The sequence below is a fragment of the Zosterops lateralis genome (genome assembly GCF_965231275.1).
Source record: "Zosterops lateralis genome assembly, chromosome: 7".
NCBI lineage: Eukaryota > Metazoa > Chordata > Aves > Passeriformes > Zosteropidae > Zosterops > Zosterops lateralis.
In genome coordinates this window covers 35,590,178-35,611,171 of record NC_139767.1, presented here as the reverse complement: position 1 = coordinate 35,611,171, position 20,994 = coordinate 35,590,178, and the positions used below count along the sequence as shown (strand labels likewise).

At 40.3% G+C, this 20,994-nt stretch overlaps 1 long non-coding RNA gene across 3 annotated transcripts; it reads right to left on the bottom strand.

Moving 5' to 3' along the window:
* Positions 1-8,264: 8,264 nt before the first annotated feature.
* Positions 8,265-20,376, bottom strand: LOC310911591. 3 transcript variants are annotated; one of them, XR_014590564.1, is made up of 4 exons: positions 20,296-20,376; positions 18,967-19,441; positions 18,168-18,327; positions 8,265-12,909 (listed from the first exon to the last, which is right to left on the bottom strand). It is a non-coding gene; the product is annotated as an uncharacterized lncRNA (long non-coding RNA). The 3 variants fall into 3 exon arrangements; XR_014590565.1 differs by having other exon boundaries at positions 8,265-12,301; XR_014590566.1 differs by having other exon boundaries at positions 8,265-11,996.
* Between the last annotated feature and the right edge of the window lie 618 nt (positions 20,377-20,994).

Here is a 20,994-nt window from a genome sequence, read left to right as displayed (position 1 = left end):
TATTGTCTTTGGAGAGAGAGGCTGGTAAGGAGATGGTTACCTTGTCCCCTGAGCTCCCAGCAATGGGGCAGCTTCCAGACATTCCTTGCCCCATGCCCACTTGAAGGACTTTGGACAAGGCCCTGTAGTGACAGGACAAGGGGGAATAGAGTCAGACTGGCAGAGGGCAGGGTTAGAGGGGTTTTAGGAAGAAAATCTCAGTGGTGAGGCCCTGGCACAGGGTTCCCAGAGCAGCTGTGGCTGTTCCTGGATGCCTGGAAGTGTCCAGGGCCAGGTTGGATGGGGCTTGGAGCAGCCTGGGATAGTGGAAGGTGTCCCTGCCTGAGCAGGGGGTGGAAATGGATGAACTTTGAGTTCTCTCCCAACCCAAACCATTCTGTGAGCATATGAAGACTAAAAAAAAACGGGTTTTCTTTCTTTTAAGTATCTCCACTTAAAGAAAAGGATGCTCAGAGTTTTCAATGTCACTGTGAGGACAAATCATGAGAAGTGAAATAATGCATTACCTTGCACTGTATGTATAGTTTGGGTCAACAATAAGTGTCTAAAATTTTATGGGTTTATTTAATTTTCAAATGGATTTAAAAGCCCTTGAGCAGCAGGTCAGTGGGGGTCTTCTGTTCTTTTTCTGTTACCTTCAAGTACAAAAGGAACTGGGGAAGAGTTACCAGGAAAAAAAATTCATTCAGTTCCTTATAGGACAATAAATGAGTGACAATGTGGAAAAGTTCCCCACATGGCCAATGTTAATGACTCAGGAGACAGCAGCTCCCCGTTTTTTTACCCTCCACTCTCCTCTCTGACTGTTGGTGTGTGAAGCACCATCCCAGCCTGAACACACCACACCATTCCTCCTTGTCTCTGCAGCTCATATTTCCTTCATTCTCACACACCACTTAAAATCAACACATAATTATTATTAGATATAAATTTTTTGTAGGGACATATTTTAATCTAAGAGAAGGAGGAGCTTTTTAATGTAATATTTTCTGACAGAAAATATTTTCCCTTTTGCAGTGACAGGCAAGCTTCCTCTGATCCATTCAGAAATGAAGCACAAATGATATCACATCACAGTTACTAATATTTCCTTATTGATATATTTCCTTTCCAGGGGGTTTTCCCTGGGGATCTCCTTTGCCAGCAACATGTTCAGCTATCAGCAGGTTGGATTGAGGAATATAAAAATAGTTCAGACATCAGAACCTAAAGTTAGTGACCTTTAATAGAAGCGCAGAAAAGGAACTTTGTGCCATGATACACAAGGATTGAGACCTTTTAAAAATATAAAAAAAGACAGAAAGAGCTAAAAATGTTTTTCCATGTAATAAATCTGCAGGGTTTACCCCACCACAATGCTGAAGAGATTTCCTGTCTTACCTATTTTCTCTTTCCTCTTGCTGCCCTTTCTGTCCTTCCCACGCACATTCCTTCTCTTTCCTGCAACCAAAACTCACTTCAGTTACTTTGTCCCACCAAAATCCAGCACAAACCTCCAAAACCTGTCTGCAACCTCATGTTCCAAAGGCCATGAGAAGTGTGACCCTCTTTGTTTGAAGGATTGGAATATTTTAGCTTATTAATTTATTTCATTTTATCCATTTGAAGAGAGTGTTTTCAGGGGATATCACCAAGTGCCGCATTCATCACCTGGTTCCTTGATGCAGAATTTTTAATTTTACTGGATAGTAATAATAAAGAGCTTGAAGTCAGCTCAGAGATCCAACTCTGTGTCTTCTGGAAGTGATCTAACTGTTGGATCAGTGTGTCCCTGGCACATTTGTAGAACAAATTCATATGTCGGCTTCCACAGAGCACTGGTAGTGCCTGCGCTTGCCAGCTCTGCCGTTCCACTGCAAATGAAACAAAATTCAGACTAAATCCAGCCCCTGCACCCTGTTCCAAGGCTGAAATTCAAGAGTGGGGATCAGAGGCCACCTCTCCAATGTTGGTTCTGGTTAATCACAAGCTTAAACGGCCTCCTTTTTCAGACAAGGATTGAGTATTGTTGGAGCCTTGCAAAAGAAATACATTCTTTTTGGAAAAAAATCTATTCCATGTGCCAGAGACGTTTGGAGAAGTATTGATCTCTTGTGGTTTCCATAATTTTAAACACCTCCTGGAACAGGTAATCTCAACAGACTGGCACATCCACATGGGCCAAAATTTCATGCTTTCTGTGTGTATATATATTGCACAAAATGAAACGTGTTCACAACAGATTTGCTTAGCTGGCCCCACATTAATTGCTGCTGTGCCTACAGAAACTTCACCAGGCACCAGACTTAACACCAGTTTTCATTTAATCAAGCTCCTAATTTGCATCCTCTACAAAGTTTCAGCTCATGGCTGATTCAAAGAGGCTGCCCTGTCCCTGGGGGATGGATACATGATATTTTACAGGGCATGATAAATAATATTTTTAAAACTTAAATAAACAAGGTCTCTGAGTGTTTTCTCCTGAAAAGTTTTACTACATTTATGACAATTTAAATATGCCTCTTGAGAGCCAGACCATGAAGATAAGGAATGCAACAGGGCCAGACAAGAGAGCACTGGTGTTCTCAACACAGACACATTTAAAAAGAAGAAAAAGCCTGACATTTGCCCCACTTTAGATGACCAAAAAACCAGATAAATAAATTACTAAACAGGCTCATTACAGACTCATTCTGCTTTTTTCATGTACCTACAGCAAAAAAAAAAAAATGAATCACATTTTAATGCATGAAAACCAGGTGACAACACATTTGGATCCTGTATAAAATAATGAGCTGTATTTTCATTTGAGATGTGTCAAAATAAAATACCACTGGGAGAAAGTGTGTCTTACTGAATCCTTTATAATAGGCAACATAACCAGCAATGTGTGAAACCAGAGAAATTCAAACCCACACACTCAGAATCACCTTTAAAAGGTGGCGAGACTGGGTTATCCTTTAATTCTTTTTGGTTCATCCTCTCAGAGGGAGAAGACCCTCAAAAAGATTTTGGGATCCACTAAGAAAACAATTGTTTGATGGCAGATATTGGAATTTTGGGTAATGTAATACCCACCAGTGTGTACAAACCAGAGCAGAGATGAGTGAACACAGTCAGACAGATCTTGAAACTCACTCTGATGTGACCAACTGTATTTTGGGGTTTTGCTCTTATAATAAAGTACAAACTAAAAATTAAATGCAATTTAAAATTATATGTATTCTACTGATTTTGCATGGGGGGGAGGAAAAAAGGGCTGTGCTGTGCATGAACATGTAAACCAAATATAAGTGAAACACATCCATGAATCACTTTTCTTGCCATGGAAGATGTGCGACCATGGAATGCCCCACTGAAGTGGAAAACAAATAAACAAAACCCAAACAATGACAAAAAAAGAAAAAAAAAAAAAAAAGGAAAAGATGAAAAAAAGGGGGAAAAAAAGGAAAAAAAGGAAAAAAAAAAAAAGGAAAAAAAGGGGAAAAAGGAGGTTTCTTTTCAAAGTTGAATGAAGCAGAGGTCCATGATAAAATGAATCTAAAGAAGGAGCTTTATCTCTACCACGTCCCTACAAGGGACATTGGCATCCCATTCCTTGGGACAATTTCCTTCTCCTCTTGATCCAGATCTGTATTAACAGCCAAAGCTTCAGCCTGTGTTCAAGATTTTGGGCTGTGAGGGTTCACACATCTGCAGCAGATGTTACCTTTAAGTCCCAACACACTGGCACTGCAGATCATGGTCGTACCTGAAAAACTTCTGGACACTTGAAATGGTTTTGTCGCTGCTGAAATCCTGAAATCTGAGGCTTCACCTCCCACTCCGGGCACAGCAAAAATCCACTTGGGATCAGCACAGAGATCAGGAGACACATCAGTGCCCAGAATCTCTTCCTTTCCCATTTCTTCTCATTTTCCACCCCTTTCTCAGCAGCCAGGTGAGCTCCTGCCTCACCAGAGAGGCACAGCTGGGCTGTCACACCGTGTCCCATGGGGACACTCCTGTCCCTCCTCCCTCTGCCATGGCCTCTCTCCCAGCTCAGATGGGTGACAGATGCTTTTTTCTCCCCCACTCCGTTTTGTCAGCAGGATAAAAATAAATGATTTAAATCAGCCTGTCTTTAGTACTCGACCAGCTAGCCCTGCCTAATATTTGTAGTCTAAATAATCGCCATATGTGGCAGTGGAATACAAGTTTGTGGCCTTTTTTTTTTTTTTTTTTTTTTTTTTTTTAATAGAAGTTAATCCAGCTTTGAGCTGGATTAATTCCCAATGAGGCTTGAGGACAGACAGCTGTTTCTCTTCTTTGGCCAGGGAATGGTGCCCTCAAAAACCTACCTATACTTGTCAGCATCCCTGATGGACTCGATTTGTGCTCATTTTTAGATCCTTGTTTCACCCTACATTCAGGGGCAGCATTGCACCAGTGTCTGCTTCTCAAAAAAAAAAAAAAAAAAAAAAAGAAAAAAAGAAAAGAAAAAAAAAAAAGGTATGACATTTGGAAATGTTTTGTTGACTGTTTTGCCATGGAATAAGAAAGACTTCAAAGCTCCCATCTTCATTTGGAGAGTTGGGAAGGAAGAATATTTGCAAAGGAGACATTTGACAGGAAAATCAGTATTAGCCTGTAGGGCAGGAGAGGAGCCAGATAAATCCTGTGCTGGCTCTTAAGGCTGAAACCTCACAGAAACAGTTTTAAGGAAACAAGCCCTGAAGTGCTTATTTACCCTGTGCCACATGACAAGCAGTGGTGAAAAAAAAACAGCAGGAAAGAGGAGCAAAAGAATAAACTAAATAATATTCTCTTGTACTTTTCAACCTGAAAAACAAAAAATGAACATTCTACCCAGGTTACACATTCCCTTATTATTCCTTGGCCCCCAAAACTGCATCCACAGCCAGAAAAATTACCTAGAGACTGGAAAATACAGGAGGAGTAGGATATCCAATGTGCACATTAGAGTAGTCAAGGAATTCTGTTTCTGAAGTGAGGCTAAAAATCCTACCTGAGGTTTGAAGGCAAAAGCAGTTGCTTGGCAAGGTTTAAATCTGTGTCTCTGCAGTTCTGTTTTCTCACACACATTATGTAAGCAAGTCACCTCGCACCTAAAATGTGTCTCAATTTGTGTTTGTTCTGCTTTTTTATTGCCACATTTGAAAATTAATAATTCAATGTGCTAATATTAGCTGTCATCTTAGCTGTGATAAAATTAATAATTCATCAAACCGAAATCAAACAAATGCCACCTTTTTTATGCTGGATGAGGAATATACTTTGCTGCATTTGCAGAGCTAAATTTGGTGAGATTCCACCACTTTGTTTTGAATGAAACCATATTTTACCAATTAATATATCATTTTATCATCTTCACTCCCTTTGAAATTACCTCTAAGGAAGGGTTTTGCACAGCCACACAGGTTTTATTTTTACAACACATTTTTTTCCAGATGAAAAGAACAGTGGTTTGAAAAGGCTAAAAACATTCACTTTTATGCCCTTTCCTCCTAGTCATGCACATCCAACTTTTCCAGGGAAAATATCCACTGTACCTGCAGTGCTCTGGCCAAATTCCTGATTTATGGAATTACACTCAGCCTGTCTGAATTCTTGCTGGATTTTACATTTTTTTTTTCCTTTTCTGGAGAAGGAATCCTCCCTTTCCCTGAGTTGTTGGGGAGTGCTGTGAGTGCTGCTCCTCTCAGCAGGAGCTGCCTGGGCTCCAGCAGAAGGTGAAGGGATTTCCAAGTGTGGAGAGCAGCCTGTGTCAAGTTTGCAAAGCGTCTGGAGATCCTTTGGGGTGAGAGGTGCTATGTAAAAGGGAGGTCACTGCTGTTATCTGGGGTGCAAATGCATCCTGGGCTGTGATAGAAGCTTGGGGGGAGGAAAAAAAAAAAAGAATGAAGGGGAAAAAAAGAGTGAAAAAAACCACAACAACAACAACAAAAAAAATCCCCCAAAACCCCACAAAAAACCAAACCAACCAACCAAAAAAAAAAAAAAAAAAAAAAAAAAAACCAAACAAAAAAAAACACCCAAAACAAAACAACAAAAACCAACAACAATAACAACAATAACAAACAAACAAACCGCAAAAAACAAAACAAAACAAAACAACACCCAGAAAAATAAGGAGGGGGAAAAAAGAGAAAGGAAAAAAAATTAAAAAGAAATGAGGGGGGAAATGAGTAAAAAAATATAAAAAAGGGGAAAAAAGAAGAAAAGGGGGGGGGGAAGAGGAAAAAAAGAAGAGGGGGAAACAGTGTAAAAAAAAAAAAAAAAAGAAAAAATATAAGATAGGGAAAGGAAGGGAAGGGAAGGGAAGGGAAGGGAAGGGAAGGGAAGGGAAGGGAAGGGAAGGGAAGGGAAGGGAAGGGAAGGGAAGGGAAGGGAAGGGAAGGGAAGGGAAGGGAAGGGACGGGAAGGGAAGATACAATTTCTACCCATGCTGTGCCAGACTGTGGATGACAAAGTTGCCCTTTTCTTGTCTTATTGTGAAGTGGGAGCATTAAACACTAAATTACTCGGTTTCTGCTTTTTTAGGCTTTTAAAATCTTTACATAGTTTACAAATTCTTCTCCCTTCACCAGGAAACATCGTCTCAGTCCACACAGAAAACTCTCTAACTTCAGCTGCAGCTCAGAAAATCCTGCTCTCCCTCCTTTTAGAAACTTGCTGCAAGTCCACCTCCACATTATCCCATCTTTTCTTGTGTTTAGAGTCAGAGAATCATGGAACTGTTTGGGTTGGAAGGGCCCTCAACGATCACCTCATTCCACAGCTTGCCATGGGCTGGGACATCTTCCACCAGCCCAGGCTGGACCAAGATCCATCCAAGGTGGCCTTGCAGGTCCAATATTGCATAAATCCCATTCCATATTGCCTTAGTCCTCCATAACTCATCTTAAGCAAACTCCCATCTTTTCATTACTTTTTTTTTTTTTTTTTTTTTCTTTCTTTTCTTTCTTTTTTTTCTTTTTTTTCTTTTTTTCCTTTTGCTGTTACTCACCTGATTGGGTGATGTGGAATTGTGATGGCTGTCACTTAACCACCCTTAAAGGGACAGACTTCCCAATGGAAATTGGATACGAAAGGTTGGATTCCGTGGGGAAATTTCAAATTGACAAATTTTCTGAATGGATCTCTCCTAACCTTGTTGCATATAATATATGCATGTATTGAGCTTAATTTTTGGTTAGTATCAAAATGTATTGATCTGCAAGATAAATATTGACTTGACCTCGCTTTCTCTCAGTCTATATTTACTTCTAGAGTCAATAAGTCTAGAAACTGATCTGACAGGAGTCAATAATGGCTTAAAATTCTCAAAATAGCAGCTTTGCTCTAAGGTTGCAACTTTTTATTTTAAAGTTACTCCCTTAAATACATAAAATGCTCAGGAGGGCTCAACACTTTACTGCACAAAGCCATTGGGGAAACACTCAAATGCCAGGAGACCTTGATGTGACTTCAGGCCAACTGTGCCATTTCAGCACTGGCCAAGCCATACTGTAAATATTTTAATAATGAATTACTGCAGCCCATCTTTTTTTTTGCCCTGTGTATCCTCAAAAAATTGGAGTTCTGCTCCGGAGGGTACGCCTGAGTATCACTGATTGGATTTGTCAGGGCAAAATTGTCTTCAGCCTTGGGAAAATGCAAGGCTTGCTGCTGGGTAGAGGTTGTCATCATGAGAATGCCCTCCCTGCCTTAATTTCTCTCCTTAGGGAGGTGGTAATTAACCCAGCAAGATTTTTAGTGTCAAACGGGATCATGTTCTTTCCCTTTCCCCCTCAGTGGTGGACAAATCTCCAGTGCAGTCTCCATCCTTATTTTTTCTCATAATGGTGTTACAGCAAAAATCTTTATGATTGAACAGCTCAGCTTCTGATTTTTGGGGTTCCTTATGGAGAACTTTCATTTGGAGGCAGTTTAATAATTCAGTTATTTGAGCAATGTTTCTCTAATACCTGAGAAAATGCTGTAATTCGATTTGCCACTGTCAAGCATTTGTCCCCTAGAGATTGGTCACCCTTCTGAGAAGTGCAGGGAAATGATTCGAATGCAGAGAAAACAATAAAATTAAGAGAAAACAGATGAGAAAAAGACACACTAGATTGACCTAATATCACTTTTTATGATGAAATTGAAAGATATTAATTTTCTCTCACTGTTAAAGGAACCAAGGAATGTGGCAGATAGTTTTAAGTGTTGCTGAAAAAGGAGAGAAAAAAGATCTGTCTATATTTTTCCCTAGGAAAAAGCCCAGAATTTGGAATCAGTAATTTTCTTTTAGATTTTTTTTTTTTTTTTTTTTTTTTTTTGAGGTTTTTCTATTTTTAATTTTTATATAGGCAGCCTTTAGAGAAGCTGTTGTACAAGACCCTGGGCTTGTATTAAAATAGTCTTCTGCTGATACTCATTTATGTGCATGTTTTAAAAGTGGGTGAAGCATGAAGCGAAGCATGTAATAGACTTAAGAACACATAGGTACAATTAAATGGGGAGGAAAACAATTACTTGTCACTCTTGCTGTGCTAATATTACAGAGAAAAACTACCAACGTCTGGAAGACAGTTTTCCAAAATGAAGGGAGGGGGAAAGGAAGATGAAAAACTCCCATTCTTAAATTCCATGGGTGCAAAAACCCCACGTGAGCATGGGCAAAGAAAAAAAAAAATAATTCCTAAAATCAGAGCAGAACAGCCATACCAGAATCCTTAAAAAGCCAGGAATCATTCCATGGATAGTGTGAAATATTTTTTCCAGGGAACTTGTAGGAAGGTTCCCCTCAATCATCCATCCCAAATCTGTTCCATGGTGCTTTTTGATTTGATTAAAGACAAAGTTTCACATCTTCCCTGAGTTCCTTTATCCTTGGGCAAAACCTTCAGGTTTTGTGTAAAGAGTTAAAAGAGTCAGGCATGGAGTGAGTCCAGCTGGGAAGAGGGAAAGGGAAAAGGGAAAGGGAAAAAGGAAAGGGAAAAGGAGATGGGATAAGACTGAATGAGGGTAAAAGAAAGGGTTGGGATGGATCTCCCCTTCCCACCAGCCTGCCCTGCTCAGCTTGGGCAATCCTCTTGCCAAGGAGAAATGAATTCTACATCTTCAAACTGAGGTGCGGAGTCCTTTACTAGAACTGAAAAATAAAATAAATTAAAATAAATCATCCCTAGTCCAAACAGAAAAATTTCTATGAAAAGAATGTCTGATTTTAGGAGTCTGCAGCCTCCCGGTGCAAAAAAATGTCTTTGCTGAAAACTGTCCAGCCTGCCTCTGTGATTTTAATTAAATAGCAAAGACCGTGTGTCGAAATTCACAGTCTCTGTCCCCATTTACTAGTGGGTGTTGAAAAAAAAAACTTGAAAAAAGTATTTAAAAAAAAAAAAAAGCTTACTCTTTACTCAGCAACTTGAACAGATTTCAAGTCATTTTGTAGTTGGGAGGAATGCTCACAAAGACAGAGATTTTCTTGACTGAGATCATCAGAGCCCAGAGCTGAAGCAATTGTGCAACTGAGAAATGTATTCGGGCTTATTTCACAAGAATTATTTACTCTTTAAACTATTCATTCACACCTACGAGGAAAAAAAAATAAAATAAATTAAAAAAAAAAAAAAAAAAAAAAAAGGAGGTTTTTAGGCAAACTATCTCCCCTGATATCTTCAAGATGATTATCAGAGCAGGGACCTGATCTCCAGCAGCCAAAGGCAGGAAAGTGCTCGGCCAAAGCCCTTTAATTCAATAGGCTCCCGAATTGTGCCTTTGCATCCTCATAGCCTGATACTCGCAGAAGGGAGAGGCTGATTTTCATTTTCTGTGCTCTAACTTTCTAATAAACAATAAGCAGATCGCAGCCTCCCTCTTTTGTGCCGGGGAAAATAAGCATTTTTTTATTATTATTTTTTTAAATATTACAAAAAGGGACAATATGCTAAAAATATGCAGCGAACAAATATCATCTGTACAGACTGGAAGAGAACCTTCATAAATTAACCTTATTAGTGCATTACTGTAAGCGAATGCCAAAAAAGCTCCTAATTTGCATTAAGATAGATTTTTCAGGTTGGCTGCATGATTTAATTAAAGAAAAGATTAAGAATCATTAAACAAGCTGCTCTACCTTGCAATAACAGAATTTATATCTGATTCAGGTTAACGAAAACACAGATGGTGATTCAGTAACTGTTGAGTTGCTGTAACAGAATGAAAATGATCCCATTAGTTCTCTGGAAATGTGAGGGAATTTGAAAATTAGCATGCAGATACATTGTATGGTGCTAGACAGCTTGGTCTGCTTGGATCATCACTGATTACTCTTTGTTTGGGTTGGCAACACTGAACTTAATAAATGAAAAAATGTTCCAGTATACCACAGTTGGAAACTGTTCAAGGTTGAAATAGGTGTGCAGACTTTCAAGAAGAGAGAGTTAAGTAAACAAATGTCAATCAATTTGGGGCTGGCAACGTTTTTTTCTCTCAGAATGTCTGTTCTTGAGAAGCAAGTGTCATCAAAATTGAAATCCTTTGCTTGATACATATGTTCATGTGGTATTTATTATTACAAAGGTATTTTAAATGCGTGCCGTTCGTTTACAAAGGAGCCTCGGCAGCCTTTGGATGATAAAAGTGGAGAAGAGCTCCTAGGAAAATGGGTCGGGTTGTGTGTGGCACTGACGAAGAAATCAGACTCGCTGCAAAGGAAGGTTCTGATGGGAGGAGACGTGAAATGAAGGTAAAACTAATTAATAATCCTAAATAATCCAGTGAATTGGATAAGGCTCATAATGGTTGTTGTTTCCCCATGGGGGAGAGCAGAGCCTGGGCAAGAGTGGGTTTTGTTCAGCAGGTGACATTTCCAAGTCTCTGGCAGAGATAACTGCATTATCCCGGGAATGACACCTGGATCACAGCAAGCCTGTGACCAGAGCAGGAGGTCTGGATGACAGAACTTGCTCAGAACAGTGCACAAGCTCACATCAACACCAAATTTTCCAACGTGACTCATTCCGTGGCATCAACACTCAGGCAGCAGGACAGGAGGGTGTCTCCTCCTTCTAAGAGGTTATTTCTCCTTTTCCTTTTGACTTCTTCGTTTTATTGCAACTGGCCAAAAGGTTGTGCACAGGGTGTTACAGCAAAAACGAGGTTGTAACACTCAGACTTTTAGGTTAAAGTGTTCTTTGCTTATCACGTGTTAAGATCTTTCAGGAATGATGTAATGCACCAGGGACTGTGGCGCTACATTTGCAAACCACCTTTTTTTTAATCATTAATTGACATCATATAATAATGTCCAGCTCACTACTCCCAAAGTGATGGCAATTAATCTTGCAAGGAAAAAAAAAAAATGACATTTTTAGCTTTTAGCATAGAAAGGTCATAAACAGGTTGTCTTTGGTTTGACTGGATTTTAACCATCTGATCAAACTTTTATTTTATTTTTTTTTTAAAACTTTAACATTTCTTGAACATTACCTTGTTTTTTTTAACACTTACATATTTAAAGATTGCCTTTAGGAGAGATAGCCTCAGCAACTTGGCAGCATTTAAAAGCACACATGTTATTGCAAACAAGTGTGTCTTAGTTACAAAAGAAACCTTTGCTGTTCTTCCATGACCAGCACTTTTCCTTTTTTTATGTCTTCAGAAACTGTTTGGTGCACGATGAGTGACGGCACTGAAAAACATTGATTTTTTTTTATTATTATTTATTTTTTCCTCTTCTCTCATTTAGGAGCCGGGGTTTGTTCTCAAACAAGGGGAAAAAATGTCATTAAATATTTTCTCAGCACTCCAGCTTGCCATAGACCGGTTAAGCGTCCTGTCTTTGTACTGATCAGGCTGCTTGCAGTTTTTTTTCATATAATTGCAAATCTGTCTCCCTCCTTGGCTCCTGGAGCAGGGATGTAAAGGACTGTGAATTGTGCAGAGTCTTCCCTGTGAAATTGTACAACCGAGGAAGATGCTGAGGGGTTGTGCTGTGCATGCCAACCTCGAGTGGGAGCTGGAAAGGGCTGGATTACCGAGGAGAGAGAATAGATCAGGATATTAGCTGCCAGCTATCGAACGATCACAGGATATTCTGGTAGCTGCTGCAGCAAAACTGAGCAGATCTTTTTTTAATATTCTGCCTTGTTTCCGTGAAAGCTGTGAGGAGCACAAGAGGATATTTGATTTATATTTGTGCATTTTTGTTTGGATGAGGACTGTGAGAACCCAGTGGTTTTCTGGTTCATGGGAGATCTGGCACATTGCTCTCTTGGTTTGGATTCAAGCGGGTTCACATCCCCCGAGTTTCACTTTGACTTTTGATTTTGAACTAATCCAAAAAAAGGCAAAAAAAAAAAGAAAAAGCCCTGATGAACCAGCTAACTTCCACATGATTTCTACCCAAAATTATAAACTTTGCCCCCTTGACAAGTGGAAGACTGTGTTCATAACTATAGGCTTTCCAAATGCCATTAACTGGAGCTATTTTTATGTCAGTGAGGAAGATAACCCAAATTCTTCTGATTTTTCCAGGATGAGGGGCTCAAATATCCAACTGATCTTCACAGAGAGCCTATTTACGAGAGAGGTAGTTCTGTGAGTAGAAAAAGATATCAGAGTAAGAGCTTGAGGACTCTCCTGGCACCTTCCTTGAGAAAACACGAGTGTGTTATTTCTACCTCCGCCCTTAAATTCGATGCACTGGGCATTTCAAGAACGGGTTAAGCACAGCAGGATTTCTGGATGTGACTCTGGCCAGGAGATGCCATTCCCCTAAAAGAAAGCTCTCTCACATTCCATGGGGTCATCTAAGATGGAAGCTTCTCAAAGGCTTTTGGATGCTTGTCAGGACTTTCTTGTAAATGCTGTGTCCTTGGCCAGTTCCAGAATACCTCCCGTGTGAATCCATCACACAAAATCATGCACACGGTTCTGGCCCTCGTTAAGAAAAAAAAAAAAAGATAATGAAAAGCAGGGAGATCTCTGGACATTCAGGAATAACTTTCTCAAATATCCTCAAAGGAGAATAATTAGGGTTGGAAGGGACCTATGAAGATCTTTCGTCCAACCTTCCCAGAAGGTTACATAACCCAAATCAAACACCTCTGAGACCTGCTTATGCCAGTGGGTCCCTTTTCAAAAAGTATCCTTGCACATTAAAAATGCATTATATAATAAAACTGTTTTTCAAAAACCATTATTTGCCATTTGCAATTTCAATTGATGAGTCTGTTTGTATCATCGTGCTTTTCTCAGCTGATTGGACTCAAATAAGAGTTACATTTGTATTCTTTTTCTTTTCTTGATTAGATTTATGGATTTCCTCAAAAAATTGTTTAATACTTTTCACAATGGGAGTTTGTTACTCACATCAACTACCTTATCAATCTTTGGAATAAACAATGGTGCTGCATTTGCTTCTCCTATAAGGAAATAGAGGCAAACCCCACATTTTAAGCATCAAACTGCAGTGTTTGGACACTTTTCTTTCCTCAATCTCCTTATTTTCTCCTTTACATTTCCTTTCCTTCTTTTGGCAGAAGTGCCTTGGTAACTTCAGGGTGTTTGGTACTCCCAAGCAAGAAATTACAGCATCTGGCAACTGTACCCAGGTTATCTCCACACATCTAACACTGGATTTTCAGCTGACATTTCACAGGATGCTGGAATGTGCCCCATTATCTCTGTAGAAGCACTTTGCAAATTTGGAGAGGACCCAGTTAAGGAGCCAAAAACAATACTGTGGAAATTACCTGACCAGTCAAGTCTATAAAAAGTGAGATACAAACAGCATAAACTAAAGCCAATAATTCTAACAAACATTCCTTGGTCATCCCAAAAGTTAAAATGAGAGTAGTGAGGGCATTGCAATGCTTTAGCATGAAAAAATAAAAATATTAGCTTTCTTTGTCTAAAAAAATTGTCAGATTCTGATACTCTAGCCAGGTTAACTGCAAAATTGTTTGGGATCTTGGATGCTGGCAAAGAGAATGTAACTTTAAGCTGGACTCTGGAACAACCTCGTGGGTGGATTACGAGACCCCCGAGAAGCACCAGGCAGCCCCGAGCAGTGCTACTGGATCAGATCTCAGCTTGTGTTCCCATGACACTCAAAGGAGGCAAAAGAGGCACATTTTCCACAAGTTTGTAAACATAACAGCTTCCAGCAAAAGTGATGAGAAAGTTTCAGGGATTTGGTGGGGTTTTTTTTTTCAGGCATCTTCTCCGTGTCACTGGTGGGAGCTGGGAAAGTGACTGTTGCAATAAAATGGACCATAGGCTCTTTACAAAACAGGATGAAATGTTTATATTTGGCTATTATGGTGATGGATGTTAAAAATGCAAGCTAAGATAAATAAACATATTAATTATGTGTCAAACCACAGGACATCTCTTAGGACACTGTGATGAGAAGACTCAAATGCTAGAGATAACTTTGCTTCTTTTCAATGTACTTCTTGATGAGCTTTATTAACCTTTAGGGACAAATGAATCCCAGAAAGAGTATTTGTTACTGTGACCTTGTGTATTTTCTCCTCATTCTCAAAGGCAGGGTGATTTCCATCCAGAAACGAATCTAGATGGTGGAAAAATATATATATATTATATATATATATATTTATAGGATATGACTTAAATACATCCCTGTGTTGAGATGGGACCCAGAAATTCGTGTCCTTGTTTCTAAATTGCAATGGAAGCTATTTTGTTAAGGAAGGACAAGTATTTCCCTCCTTTCCTACCCCTACTGAGAAAATTTTAAAATCACTCAGCTCATTCCCCATAATTTCTCTCCACAGCCCAATAAAAAGGATAATCTCCTGTTTCTCAAAACCAAAATTCAAACAGCAGAAATAACTTTCCGATTCCCTGCTCCAGCCTATAGAATAAATCCTTTAATTAAAGCAACTCCCTGGTCAAGCCGACGCTTCTCTTTTTTTTCTATTTCAGTCTCCTGTCACTCTGCAATTTATTTTATTTTAATTCTTCAGGGTGTGTGAATGTTGCAGGGTGCCCCAAACGAAATGGAGGCTGTCAAAAGATGCGATGCTGCGTCACCGCGGAGCCGATGGCCACGAGCCAGCTCTGTCAACACTTGGCTTTGTACTGTCCGGGGGAGAGAAGCTGATTCCTCAGCAGTGCCTAATCAGTTTAAAACAAATCTGGAAGATGTTACTAGAAGACAAGATGAGATCCAGGCCGCAGCAGCCTCTGCATACAAAGAAGTGAAGGGTTTCGTTTGACGAACTAAATTAAAGAGGTGGAAACAACCCTTGGCAGTTTCAACAGGGTTTTAACTGTGGGTAAGAAGGGGTGAACTACTGGTTTGGGAAATGAGGCTACTGGTACCTAGAAAAAGGACCTTGTTCTGTCACCTCTGCTGTAGCAACAGAGATATTAGGGGTACAGATCTCCTAGTATCAAAGGAAAAGTTCCTGTGTATTCACAGCAGCATTCCAATACATAAAAGGGACATACAGAAGGTTGCAGAGTGACTTCTTGCAAGGGCCTGTAGTGACAAGATCAGGGGAACTGGTTTTATATTGAAGAAAGGAAGATCTAGATTAGAGACTAGGAAGAAATTCTTCCTTGTGAGGATGCTGAGACCCTGGAACTTTGTCTAGAGAAGCTGTGGCTGTCCCTGGATCCCTGGAAGTGTCCAAGGCCAGGTTGGATGGGGCTTGGAGCAGCCTGGGCTAGAGGAAGGTGTCCCTGCCCACGGCAGGGGTGTGGAACAAATGAGCTGTAAGGTCCTCTCTAACTCAAACCATTCTGTGATTCCATGATTCATCATAGCCTGCTTAATTCTTGAAAGGAAACCAAAGTCAAATAATTTGGAGCATAACAATGACAAGAAACAGCTACCTAATAAATCACAGGAGGTGTATATAGAAAAGGTAAATACACACTTTTGATTTATGGAACAGCTTCCATCTGAGTCCCCCAAAAGGTTTCAGAAACTAAATGTTTCCACATCCAACACAGATATCAGGGAGCTCCACATTCATCTTTCATTGGAAGCCTCCTAACAGCCCTCGATCACACAGGTATCCTTCCAAAGAGAAACTCTGATGGTTTTCTCTGGGACGTGTTTCTGGAAAACTGTTTCCTTCTGGCACCATGCAGTAAAGGAATGAAGGCAGAAAGCCAAACTTTCTTTCCTGGCCCACAGAACATGACCAAGACACACTTTGCTCTTGCAGGATTCAACTGCAAGGACAAGTGGGTCACTTCAGCACCCAGAAAGGGAATGGAAATAGTTAAGAAAGTGGTAGAGGAACTACTGGAGGTTCTCTTACTGCTACAAAGGATATGTGGCAGGGGTAAGAGAAGGATGTGTTTCTGGGAGCTGGATTTAAAGCAGAAAACAGAAAATACCCCCTAACATTAATTTTAAAACAATTAGATAAGGTGTTCTATAAACCAGCTGTTACTGGGAAAGGGGAAGGGGGGCAGGGAAAGAGCTGTAGATCCACAGGAAATTCCTCCACCAGTCTGAAGGAAGCCTTCAGTATCTCTCATGATTGCAAACTCTAGTGGGAAGGAGTCAGGAAGGAGCAGGAATGTCCTGCCTTTCTCACAGCTGCCCAGTGGGACCTGTGAGTTTCCATCATCTGCACCAGTACAGATAAACCCTCAGGAGTCCAGGCACCTTCAACCCCAACGGACACAACATCACCCCTTTTCATTTCCCCCCTCATCCAACACATTATAAAGATGAAATTTAAGTTATTTTCTTATTATTAAAGGGGAGAATAACTCCCAGTGAAAAGAAAAAGCTGTCCTTATTACAGGAACTCAGAGTACTAGGATGTGATCCTCTTTTTTATCATTTCAGAAAAAAAAAAAAAAACCAAAACAACTTTTTTTTCCCTACAGTATTTTGTTCTTGCTGTTTTTCTTCTCTCAGAGATCTCTTCCCTCATTCCCTTCACTTTGATTCCTACCCATGTTTTTGGTGGCATTTTGGTCATTGGCTTCAAGGGAGCAGAGTTTATTCTATGCCCTCTAGGGCTGCATCTATTAAACCTCCCCAACTTTATTCAAGTAAAGCCTGGTGAAACATGCTTTTGCCTGACGTGGGAATTAACCCAATATCTGAGTTGAGACAAATTTCTCTACCTCTCTGTAATTCATCTTTTTCACTTTACATGAGGATTTTTCTCGTGGTCTGTGAAGCAGGTCAGATTACCTTAGATACTTTGTCAGTAGCTGAATGGATAGGGTATTATAAACTCTAATTTACAGTCTCCTGTAACTTATTGTATATAAAATACTGAAAGATTACAGACCCACTTCAGCTAAACCCCTGAATGTCTGCAGCTTAGGCAGCTTTGACCGCAGAATCTTTGCTTTTAGGGCCTGAGGGACCCCTGGTCTGATGTCCCCTGAGCAGTGTGAGCCACAGTTTGAGCTGCTCCTGTTTACCCAGTGTGGTCCTGGGTCACACCTGGATGTTTTAGATTCTTGAATTTTCCTTCTTCTATTTCCTGAACCCCCAGAATGTGTTGAGGTTTATTACAGCATTCTCTACAACCACTGATGCAAATCAGTGTTCAGGTAATAGATGAGCAACCAAAAAAATTGGTGTTTTTGCACCATGGTGCATTTTAAGTTAAGACAGGGAACTACAGCAGCTTTAATAATGACTTTCAGCCTCTTTTCTTTGCTAGGATCATGGAATGGTTTGGGTTAGAAGGGACCTTCAAAGGCCACCCAGTCCAATCCCCCTGTATGGAACAGGGGCACCTTCACCTTGACCATGTTGCTCAGAGCTCTGCCCAAACTGCCCTGGGATGTTTCCAGGGATGGGGCATCCAGCACCTGAGGGAGACGTTTGTTCATTCCTCCTTTCAAATCAATAACTTCACTTTCATTCTTCTCTTTTACTCTTTTCCCACTTCATTGCCACATCAACGGCAAGTGAACAGGAGGATCTGGGAAGTCTGAAATCTTCTGTCCACTCTCAGTTTTTCCACTCCCTTCACTCTCACCAAGATTCCTCATTGCCCACCACAGGAGACTCCCATAACAAAAACTAACACCACAACAGACACTAACCTTGATGCTAAACTACAACTGCTGAACTAAATTACATCCCTGGCTCAGGGAACAAGGAAAGAGCAGACACACCTTGTGGCAGGAAAACCTTTGGCTGCTCCAGTTCATCTCCTCCCAGCTCAAAACATTCTTACCTTGGGAAGAGGCAGAGGGGATGCTGCAGGCTTTGCTGCACCTCTCAGTTTGACTTCCACGTCTCCTTCATTTTTGGGAGATGATCCCAAGCAGCTGCTGAATTCTCCATGATGAGGAGCCTGGGCTGATTTATCCTGCAGTCCCAGCATGGAAACTGGTCTGTGGATAAAGACCTGAGTCTGCAGCATCTTCCATCAGCACAAAGCATACAACTGTGTGCAAGAAACTTTTCTATAATCATGAGGAAAAGAAGAGAGAGAGAGAGAGAAAAATAACCCAAATTCTTAAACGTATTCAGACTCAGCTGGAATTCGGACCAAGAGATGGACTAGCTACTTACTTATCCCTGAGGCACATTCACCCCTCTCTATAATTAAGCTCTTGGGCTGTTTTGTTAGTGGTGAGAAGCAGGCTTTGCCAAAAGTCATCTGGCTTTCTCCCTTAGAACACTGACAGGTTTTTTTTTTCCCCCCTCCTTGCTAAAGAAAGCTTTCAATTTTCATTGCTTATGTGCTTTAGGTATAATTATTTTTTTTTTTTACCTTTCACGGTGTTATTTCCTACCCATAAAATTATACAAAAATGGTCATCAGTGAGCCTGCTGAAAAGACCAGCCACCATACATTACAGAGAATAACCTTAATATTTATAAAAAAAAAAAAAAAAAAAAAAAAAAAAAATAAAGACCATATTTCTTTTAAAGATCTTGCTCTAAACAAACTGAATTATTCATGCATAGAATTGTACAGCATTAGAACACCTGTTTTCAATCATGCATAATGTAAAATCACTCATTACCTCACAAGAGCCTCTACATCTCCAGCAATCAAATGGCATTGAAACAGGGGAACAGGTGCTTGGCAGGTGGATCCAAACAGATGTTTTAGGCTTGGTTGTCTTTTCTTGTACAGGTGTGGTGATCTTGTTTTCAACGGCATAATTGCTATTTGAATAGGTGATGTTTAATTCTTGCGTGCTTTAATATTTATTTTTGCTTCTTCAATTCCTTTTTTTTTCCACTCTGTGAACTGCACAAGCTCGAAGCAGCTTATGAGATGTGGGAAAGCTCTGGACTGAAACATCAGTGATGCAATGGAAAGTACAGTTCCTCTTACTCAGACCTTCATGCCACAAATTCTCAAGCAGGAGACTTTGTCCTTTTTCTGGACAACTTGTGTAAAACCACTGCAGAGACCTCCAGACTCTCAACCAGGGTTCAGCATTCCCTTCCTGAGGGATATTTGAATGTTGGATGTATGGAGATATGATAAACCTTCATGAAAACAATAAAACAGGAAATGGAGAAAATCTCTGCATGTTTTTTGAGGATTCAATTATGCACAATTTAAATGTGTCTAAAACCTCCAGCAGACTTAGTACACTGTGAAGAAGAAATACATCACTGATGGAGGGCACGGTTAGATTAGAAATTAGGAAGAAATTCTTACCTGTGAGGGTGGTGAGGTCCTGGCACAGGGTGCCCAGAGAAACCGCTCCTGGATCCCTGAAAATGTCCAAGGCCAGGTTGGATGGGGCTTGGAGCAACCTGGGATGAGTGGGAGTTTTCCCTGCTCATGGCAGGGGATAGAACAAAATCTTTGAGATGACTTGAACCCAAACCATTCTACAATTCCAGGATTTTAGAACACTGAAAATAATTTGTGCAAACATACAACTCAATGTGCTCCTACTGTACCATATAAATTCACTGCATTTTTCAGTGTCAGAGACCTCATTTTTCTGTGAGTATAAGCATTTCCCAGTATTTTTAAGCAGGAATGGCAAAAGAACCGGATTCCCTTGATCAAGGGATTTATTCTGGATTTACCCCACTGAAACAGGTTCTCTTTTGCCAGGGCAGAAAGAACAGTTAATGAATCTGTCCTGAACAAAGTATGACAGAACTTAGATGACACTACCACATTAACAAGCAAAGTATCAAGACTGATAAGGACACATATAAATATGTAGATTCATTTATCTGTACAGTCCACACTTACAAAGACAAGAAGTACCTCCAGCATTCATTTACATGCTCATTCACCTGTAGCAATTAAGATAGGAAAAATATCTGATAAAAAGTTCTACTAATCCATGGTGACTTACCTGTCTAAAGTCAGCACATACCTCAAAACAGAAACTTCCAGAAACAGCAAGTTCCTGCAGTGACCTCTGTCCCACCTCCTTCACTCCAGCACTTTGTCCTTCTCCTGGGCTCCCTCTGTGGTAAACAAATGGGCAAGAGGCTTCATTCCCAGAAAATCTCCCTTCAGAGGTTTCCTGAGAGACTGTGAAATTCTTGTATTTCTGGGTCAGAAATGTGTGACTTCTGGAAGTTACTTTAAACAAAAGAACAGCAAAGAGAAACAAAGGGTGTAGCAGTGTATCCAGGATGAAATTAAAGCTCAGCAAACGCTTCACAAATTCCATTAGGGATTATTTTCTGAACATTTTCCTTTCTTAGGAGAAAATATAAACTCTTACCTTTGACACAACAGGTCTATCTCACAGCTCCAGCACAGCCTCAGCATCTACTTATGTCCCCCAGTGCTCCTCCTTTGACCTCCCATCCAGCCCCAGGTACTGGAGCTCATCTTTAACCCAGGATGAGGTGGTTTGGGTTGTTTTTGAACATTTCCACAAAGAGCTGCTTGATCTGGAGTGCTGCCTTCAGGAAACAGAACTGCTCTCCTCCTCCTCTTAAGAACTTTTGACCACTTTTTGCTGCAGGATCTTTTTCCTACATCCTTGTCTCCATGACCGGGCTTCAAAGGACACTGTGCTCTTCCCTTTGACAACCCTCACCAGCTCTACACCTCCTGGCTT